Source organism: Chiloscyllium plagiosum, unplaced genomic scaffold, assembly GCF_037043375.1.
Source record: "Chiloscyllium plagiosum isolate Xiang-an unplaced genomic scaffold, Cpla_swu_hap1 HiC_scaffold_27, whole genome shotgun sequence".
NCBI lineage: Eukaryota > Metazoa > Chordata > Chondrichthyes > Orectolobiformes > Hemiscylliidae > Chiloscyllium > Chiloscyllium plagiosum.
The window spans coordinates 29,274,567-29,283,812 of NW_028270165.1; positions in this window are offsets into that span (position 1 = coordinate 29,274,567).

The following is a 9,246-nucleotide window of genomic DNA, read 5'->3' on the forward strand; positions in this document are numbered from 1 at the left end:
TGCCAATTAGCTCTCTATCCTTTTCCTGTACTACATTCTGTCAGGGTAAATGGAAGATTTACACTCAATGAGTTGGGACCAGTGATGATTTAGTGTACATTTGTAGACACATACTTGATAAGAGGTTGTTCATGTTCCATGATGCTATGATTCTACAAATGGAAATTATTGAGAAGTTTGTTTGTTCTGAGTGTCTATGCTGGACTGACATTTCTAGATTTACCGATCACTTGTAGTCAGAGAGAGATAGTCATTGAGTCATACTAAAGAAGTCCCTCAGCGCATCCAATCTGTGCCAACATATCTACACTAGCTCCACTTTCCAGCACGTGGTTCATTCCCTTGAATGTTATGACAATTCGAGTGCTCATCCACATGTATTTAAACGTTGTGAAGTTTCTTGCATCGACGACTATCTAGGCAATGTGTTACAGTTTCCCAACTCTGTCTGCATTAAAAATTATTTTCTTAAATTCCCTCTAAACACTTCACTTTAAAATGGTGTTCCATTTGTTATTGACACTACAAGCAAGTTGAACATCTGCATGCTATCCAACTCGTCAATGCTCCTCATAATTCCATACATCTCAATCTGTTCCCTGCTCAGCCTCGTCTGTTCGAAAGAAAACAACCCAAGCCTGTATCGCCTCTAAGCACAGCTAAATGTTCCAAGCCAGGCAACATGATGGTGCGTATCCTCTGTACTTTCTCTAGTGAAACTATATCTTTCCTCTAGTGTGGCGATAATAGTTGCGCTCTGTATTCCCCATGTGGCCTAACCAAAGCTTCACACAGCGCAAATCTAAAATCTCTGCGGTTATAAGCTGATTTACAACTAATGACAGCAAAGTCCTATATGTTGTAACTACCCTACTCACATATCCTGCTGCCTTCAGGGATCTGTGGATAAGCAACCCAAGATCCTTTTGTTCTTCTGAGCCTCCTAGTGTCCTCCCATTCATTGAGCGCTAATTTGTATTTTCTTGTTAACTTTGCCAGAAATTTGAACATGGGACAAAAATGCATTTATGATTCACAAACACGAAGATTAAAACAAACATCGCATCAAGATCTGACAGATTCACTCGCTTCACCAAGGCCTGGAATCAGCTGCTTTTGATGATAGGGAGAAAAATATTTGGCTCGTCTGTTTCTGGAAAATGATTTTAGGTTTGGTGTGACTGTAAACGCACTGAGATATTCAAAATCTTGGTTAGACAACCCTGGAGTATATATTCAACTGGGTGAGGACCGATGGTACTGACATTATAGGATATAGAGACCAGATTTGCTCGAATGATAAGTCAATTCCAGGGAGTAAGTTAACAGAGCAGGTTACAATAACTAAGCAGGTGTTCAGTCAGGTATCAAAGAGGCAGTTCAGACCAACACGTTAAGCGCTGGCTCCCTGTATAATTGTCATATCTGTCGCATTCCCTTTTCTTTCCACAAAGTCCTGCAAATGTTTTCCGACATGCTGATGTAATTCCCTTCTTCACTCGTTGATCACCCACATTTTGATCATCCTTATTGGCAATATGTTCTGTATTTTGCCAGTCGTCAGATAATCAAAACCATTTACCCATCTATCTCTTTCCCAAATCTTAAACTGTGTCCCCTCAGCGTTGCACCATTATGTACCGGAAACAGCTTTTTCATTGCCTATCTTACCTGAAGGTGTTAAGATCTTGCACATCTTGATAAAATCTTCCCTCAGCCCCAGCTTTTCCATTCTAACGTTGTAACACAATTCCCTGAAAATGTGTTGCTGGAAAAGCGCAGCAGGTCAGGCAGCATCCAGGGAACAGGAGAATCGACGTTTCGGGCATGAATGTTTTTACCCGAAACGTCAATTCTCCTGTTCCCTGGATGCTGCCTGACCTGCTGCGCTTTTCCAGCAACACATTTTCAGCTCTGATCTCCAGCATCTGCAGACCTCACTTTCTCCTAACACAATTCCCTATTTGTCTTCTGGAGACATTCTGGAAAATTTCCTCTGCAATCCATTGAGGTCACTTGCATCCTCCCCAGAAAAGAACAGCAAATAACTACTAAAAGATTAATAAGGAGAGAAACGCTGGAGTGCAAGAGACAGATAAACAAACAGGCAAGAAAAGCTTATTCAGATATTTCTAAAAAGACGAGTTGACAATGTAAGAATTGGTCCTACAGAAAATGGGCCTTGGAAAGTAATAAAGCGATGGCGGAAGAATTGCACAGATATTTTACGTTGGTCTCTTTGTAAAAACTGCAAACAACATCCTGTAAACAACTTCACACGGGGATTTAAAAGGGAGGGAGGAACTCAAGAAAGTTAAACTGACAGGGAATTAGTCTTGAGCAAATAGTTGGAATTGCAAGTTGACAAGTATCCAAATCCTGAGAGATTTCATAAAGGTATATGTTGACCTTTAGAGTTTCCATGGAATCCCTGAGGTGTAGACACAGGCCATCTGGCCCAACAACTCCACACTGACTGTCCAAAGAGCAATCCGCCCATACTCACCCCCCCCCCCCCATCTTTTCCTGGTAACTCTGTATTACCCATGGCAAATCCACCTAACCTACCTACTCTTGAATGCTATGGGAAATATAGCATGGCCATTTGAGCAACCTTATTATCTTTGGACGTGGGAAGAAACAGGAGTACTGGAGTGAACCCGCACAGATACGGGCAGAATGTGCAAACTACACACGGTTTTCCGAGGCTGGTCCCGAGAATTTTGCTGGTCCAGTTCATTCTAGGATTGTGAGCGAAATTGCTAGCGAGGTAGTTAATGGGTTGGTTTTTATTTAAAAAAAATAGAGTCGGGGAAGCTAGCTCTACATCGGAAAATTACTCATCTGACTTTTTTATTCAAAAAAAGGCAGAAAACAGGAAACTAAAGGCTAGTTAGTCCAATGGCTCATTCTCGGATTTTCCCTCATTTACAAGCCGGAGCCATTGTTTTTTGTTACCTTTGAAGTTATGCGTTTTTTCTTCCAGGGTTGTCGGAGATTTTCTGACAAAAAAAAAGTTGAACCTCTCGACAGTTCAAAGAATTAAATTTCATTGAAATTATCCATTTTCTCTTCCAGTGTTGTCGAATCTTTTCTGAAAATAAGAGTAGAAACTCTTGACAGTTCGATGAATTAAACTCCATTTTCCACTTGACACTTTTTTTTAAACCAAACTCTCTACATCATTTTGGCGTTCAACTTTATGCTACCAGCAATCTCTTAAAGTTGCTTTCGGTAAACAAATTTTCAAGTTACGCCTGTGACACCAAATTGAAGTCACCACTAAATATTAGGCTGAGCGTGTGCCCTGAAACGTATAACCTATGGATCTGTACTGCAACAGTCCATTCAGTATGGAAACGTAAAAACAAGACTGCATGTTCAGACATTGGTTCTCACTTATTATCTATATTAATACTATGTTCTATCTTGTAGTGATTAGAATCAGGTGGATCTCTGTGGTTAGTTGATTGGGGTTGTTAACCTGGACCAATCAGGAAGCCCTGGTTGACCCAGCTAAACATGGCATGCCGGTGGTACGGTGGCTCAGTGGTTAAAACTGCAACCTCAGTGTGACAGGAACCCAGGTTCAATTCCCGCCTTGGTCGACTGTCTGTGTGGAGTTTGCACATTCTCCCCATGCTCTTACCGCAGTTAGGCGGTAGTGTGGGGGTGAAAAAGAAACAGCATTGCCCTCTTTTGTGAAGGGCACCTGTTGTTCTTCACTGTGTCGTACAGCTGCACACACACGACTGGGCGGCAGGGAAAAATAAGCACTCCTGCAATTAGGCGATAAGGAAAAAAAAAACAGGAAATTAGAATCTCCTCAGTTGCGGGCTGTGGAAAAAGAGTCTAAACGGGGAATTGGAATCTCCCCAGTCGAAGGGATTAATTCTGTGCTGGCTTCCGACAGTGGGTGTACTGAGCACCAGTAAATAAAGGGTGACTTGGTGATGGGCTATTGGCTTCTGTGCTGTTAATTAAAAGGCGACGGGAGAAGTAGGACATGGCTAAAGGACATTTGCTTGCAACAATCATCTTGGAGTTGGAGTAAACATTTCTGGCATTATGTCTTTTTTTGGGGAGCTTAATTTGTTTAATCCGGCTGTAAAAGATTAGGCCCATTATGTGGAAATGATGTGACTTCTTTCTTTCTGAGCAAATGACATTGTAGGGGTTGAAAAACAAGGAGTAATCCTTCTGACTGCTTGCGGACCCCCAACATTCTCAGTGATAATGGACTTAACATTCCCAGAGGCACCAGACACAAAAACCTTTCAAGAGTTGACAGAGTTGGTTAAGGAATATTTCAACCCCAAATCTCTGTTAAATTTGAGATGCCATCAGTTTTATTCGACAGTTAGAGAGCCGGGTGATCAGTATTAGGCCTTTTGATGAGTTAAGTACCGCCATGGACGTTTGATGTTCGTTGATGCTGACAGACTATTTGCTATGTGGGATTAATGATGTCACCTTGTAACATTTAAAAGGCATTTGGATGGGTATATGAATAGGAAGTGTTTGGAGGGATATGGGCCGGGTGCTGGCAAGTAGGACTAGATTGGTTGGGATATCTGGTCGGCACGGATGGGCTGGACCAAAGTATCTGTTTCCATGCTGTACATCTTTATGACTCTATGACTCTAAGCGCCAAATAGCTGAAGTTCAACTGTACTTCAAACAGGCGCTAAAACAGACTTTGCCATTAGAAAATGTAGCAAGTGGAATATGGGAGCTACAGGGCATCCTATTTAAAGTGGACACCCTCACCTATGAGACTGAACTTGAGGAACACTAATTGAGTGTCAGCAATCGCAGAGTCTCGTACAGGACATATCCTAAGCAGAGGGACTCTAAGACTCTAGCAGAACCAAACCAAGCCTCAGCCTAGAGGCTAAAAAGGTCTTCAGCATCTGGTCCGGCAAGTCATTGTAGTTGTTGCCAGTTTGCAGACTCGAGGGAGCAAAGCAGTCCTACAGGGGCTGATTCGAGTAAGTAAATTCACCCGACATATGAGTTGGAGCAACTAAACTGCTTAATGACATCCAAATCAGAACCGATTGTAATTAATGGTTTGTTAAATGGTCATCCTGTTCTCGTGGAGGTCAATACCGGTGCAGCTGTATCTGTGGTTGCAGAACCGGTCTTTAACAAGATTCACTCGGTATTCCAACCCTTGTGTTAAGAAAAAACTCGGCCAGTGGGGAGTATAAGCAAACGGTAAACTGCTTCTTACAGCTGGATAAATACCCAATTCTTTGCACAAAGGACTTGTATGCAAAATTGGCGGGGCGGGAGGGGAGCCATCCTTTATGAACCTGGCCATGAACCGTGCCGACCTGTAATTGCAACTGGATGAGGGATCCCGGAATTATGCTTTACGGTTTATGTCAATACATACAGCTGCCATTTGGGGCATCACCAGTCTGCACCCTCTTCCATAAGACAATGGAGAACATTTTAACAACGGCCATTTATCTGAATGAGTTGCTAATAATCATGAAAACAAATTAAGAGCGTTTGAATTATTTAGACATAGAGCATTCACTTCTCTCCCAGGCCGGCGTATTCCTGAGAAGAGAAGGAAGAGTGCGTTCGAAAAGCACCCCAAGTGGTTTTTTTGGGTTACAGAGTCGACAAAACCAGGTTCCACCCGTTAGAAGATAAAGCGAGGGGGATAAAAGATGTTGCAGCTCCCGTGTCTGTACCAGATCTTACCAAGTTCTTTTCTTGGTTTAGTAAATTATGATGGAAAATTCATATGTAACCTGGCGTCCACCATCACACCTACTATTGAAAAAGGGTCAGCTTTGGAAATGGTCACGTAGCCAAGAAGTTTATTTAATGAATTGAAAAAAAGAGTTGGGATCAACTATGGTAGTGACCCACTCTGATCTGAAATGGGAGGTGCAATGCATCCCCATACCCCTTCATCTTGGAAATCCCTGGATTACCGTGGTGGAATTAAGCCAGTATCTAGGAGCAACCTTTACTCGGGACAATTACTCGTGCTCAGGATAGGAATACGTCATACTCGACGGTGATGTAGTCTAGTCGGGTCCAGAAAGGTTTGAATGACAGTTGCAATGGTCCTTATGTTTCCCCTACTACAACCAGTTTTTTCAGTTTCACCAGGACAGGCTGTTTTTGTGACCAGCGGTGTTTGGAAAGGAATCCAGCAAGTTTAAACCCAGAAGGGACACTTGCAGGTGTGACACCACTGTCGAGGACGACATATTGCTATGCATAGCAAGCGTAATTGTCCCGAGTAAATGTCGCTGCCAGATACTGGCGGAACTGCACCAGGGACATCCAGGGATTTCCGAGATGATGACGCTATCAAGAAGCTATGTCTGGTGGCAAGGATTGGATGTCAACATAGTTACATTGTTTGGGCAATGCCCAGAGCGCCATCAAGGACAAAACTTGCCACTCCTGCCGCCCCACATTCATGGAAATGGCCGGGGAAAATCGAGGAGTCGGTTGCATAATCGACTCTGCCAGTCCTTTCATGGGCTGAATAGTCCTGGTCATTGTGGATGCCCATTCAAAATATTTGGACTTGCATAAAATTCGTTTGGCAACTCCAGGATAACAGCTGAGAATCTGAGGGCATCATTCATGATAGATGAACTCCTGGAAGTATTGGTCATGGAGAATGGGACGTCATTTACCAGCAGGGAATATGAGTATTTCCTTACGTTGAATGGCATTTGGCACATAAGGACAGCTCCATACCATCCATCATCCAGTGGTCTGGTTGCCAGAGCAGTTCAAACATCGAATGCATGCTTGAAGAAGCAGTCTACAGCATCATTTGATACCAAACTGTTTTGGTTCCAGTTCAATTACAGAACCTACCCTCATGCAACAACAAATATAGCTCCAGCAGAGTTAGCAATGCAGAGAACACTCTGCACCAGGTTAAAAATTTGAGGCGATTGCACCTTCAGGCATGGACTGTGCCTTTGGGCGAGGACTCTGCCGTTGGGAGTGGACTCTGCCTGGGTGCTGCAAACTCTTATTGTGATGATATTGTAAATTCTGTTACTGTATGTGGGTTTTCAAATTGTGTTTTGGAGTGGGCTAGAGTAGTCTGGTTAGTGTGTGTGACAGCTAGGAGCTAGGGTGTCGTGTGACCTCAGGGAAAGTGAGTTGTGGGGTATCTATTCATGCTCGGGGTGGCCTGGGACCAGACAGCTGACAGCGGGCTGATAGGAAAGCTGATCAGGGGAGGAGTAACCAGAAAGTGGATTGGCTGGGGGCCAGAGGGTCAATAACCAGCCTGGAGAAAAGTGGGCTGGGAGAGACCTGTCTACATCTGGGGAAGGCGGTGCCAGGCAATTGGTAGCGACCTTGCAGAAAAGCTCGTATAGGGCAGGCCAGTCAATATGCTGGGAGGCTGAGCCAGACAGCTGGCGGCAGCCTGTGGGAAGGTGACTGGGGGCAGACCGGTCAATAAGCAGGGAATCTGGAATCTGGACAGCCAATGGGCAGTCCTTAAGAATGCTGGACAGGGGAAAGGGTCAGTCAGTATGTGGGGTGGCTGGTTATTGTAAGGCCCGGCAGCCCGATTGTAGGTAAGCAGGTCGGGGTTGGTTTGTTTAGTATGCGGTGTGACCAGGAACCAGTAGCTGACGACAGTGCAGGAGATAAGTGGACTGTGGAAGGACAGTCAGTGTGCAGGGCGGCTGGAGACTAGGAGACCGACAACCAGCTCGTAGGAAAGCGGCCTGGGGTAGTCTAGTCAGCACATGGCACGACTGGGAGCTGAGAAGTCGGCGAACATTCCGGAGGAAAGCGGCTCTGAGGAGGGTCGGCTTCCTGACCTGCAGGAAGCTGGTTCAGGACGGCCGGATCAGCACATGCTGTGGACCGGTTTCATGTGTTAGGTTTAGCTAAATTATGTCTGTATTCTTTGCACTGTCTGTTATTTGATTGGACTGTGTTGTCTGTGTTTATTACAGTTACGTCTTTGAGTGAAAGTGAGATTTGACGATTGTTCTTTTTTTCCCTGACAACTGAACGGTGGGGTTTGGGGTTTATCCTTGTTGCCCTTTCCCCTGTCAGTAGTATTTTTTGTGAACTGCTGCTTTTTGTTTATTCCTAATTGTGCTTGTAACTTGTTCCATTTTATAAAGTTGAAACATAAACAGGAGATTAGAATCTCAAAAAAGAAAGAAAATTTAGCAGGAACACCAATGCCGGCATCATGCCTCCTCGAAGTGAGAAAGATACTTCAATTTGAGGGATGAAGTTTGGTGCCAGAACCATGGAATTGGCCTTGCATGGAAATGAGGCCACGTTTATATGAGGGTACTCCTATCTTAACTTACACAGTTCGAGTCGGTGAGGTTGTCATGTAAACAACATGTGTCTGGATCACATGGAAGCTGTTACCTCATGAACCTCAGAATAACCAGAAGGTCTGTCAGACACCGTCGGTTCCCCCGTCCATTAGTGTCGAGGAAACCTTAAGAAAGTGATATGGATGCAGCCTCAATACCATTACCATCAGACGAAGAGGAAGAAACTCCCCCGAGATTCTCCAGATGCAACAGGCGGGCTACAGTTTGGTACACGTCATCCGTGTCAAATCCGTGTCAGAGTAATCGGGGCTGAAGTGAAAATGTAGCAGGAAAAGGTACAAGAGAAATACTACGCCGACATCCCCAGGCAGAAGTGGCCACGGGGGTGGGGTAGAGGGTGCATGGGTGGATGGATGCAGTGATTGAAACTAGGTTGATCTCATTCGCTAATAGATCTATGATTGAAGATGTTAACCTGAGGCAATTTGGAAGCCCTGTTTGACCAATATAAACAGAAAATTTAGAATCTCCTCCGTTGAGGGGACTGACTCCAAGCTGGCTGACTACAGCCAGCGTACTGTGTACAAATAAATAAAGGGTGACTTGGTGACCGGATACCAGATTGAGTGAGGTTATTTTAGTCTGCAATAGTTTAATATAAAGCTATATTATTTAATGTGGTCTCTACTGCAATCCTAACACTCCACTAAATATTCTAAGCACATGCTGCATCAAAAAATCTACTGTTACCTTTGCAAATTATATTAAATATTTGCTCTCTTGTTCTTGACAGAAAAATTCTCAGATACAGGAAAATACACATTTGCAGCTCAAAATAGACATTTTTTTCCAAAAGCGAAAAGAACAGTTCTAGTAAGTAATAGATTAATATTTTCCTAATTTTAACGTCTGCGTATCCCTTGCACCATCATCATTA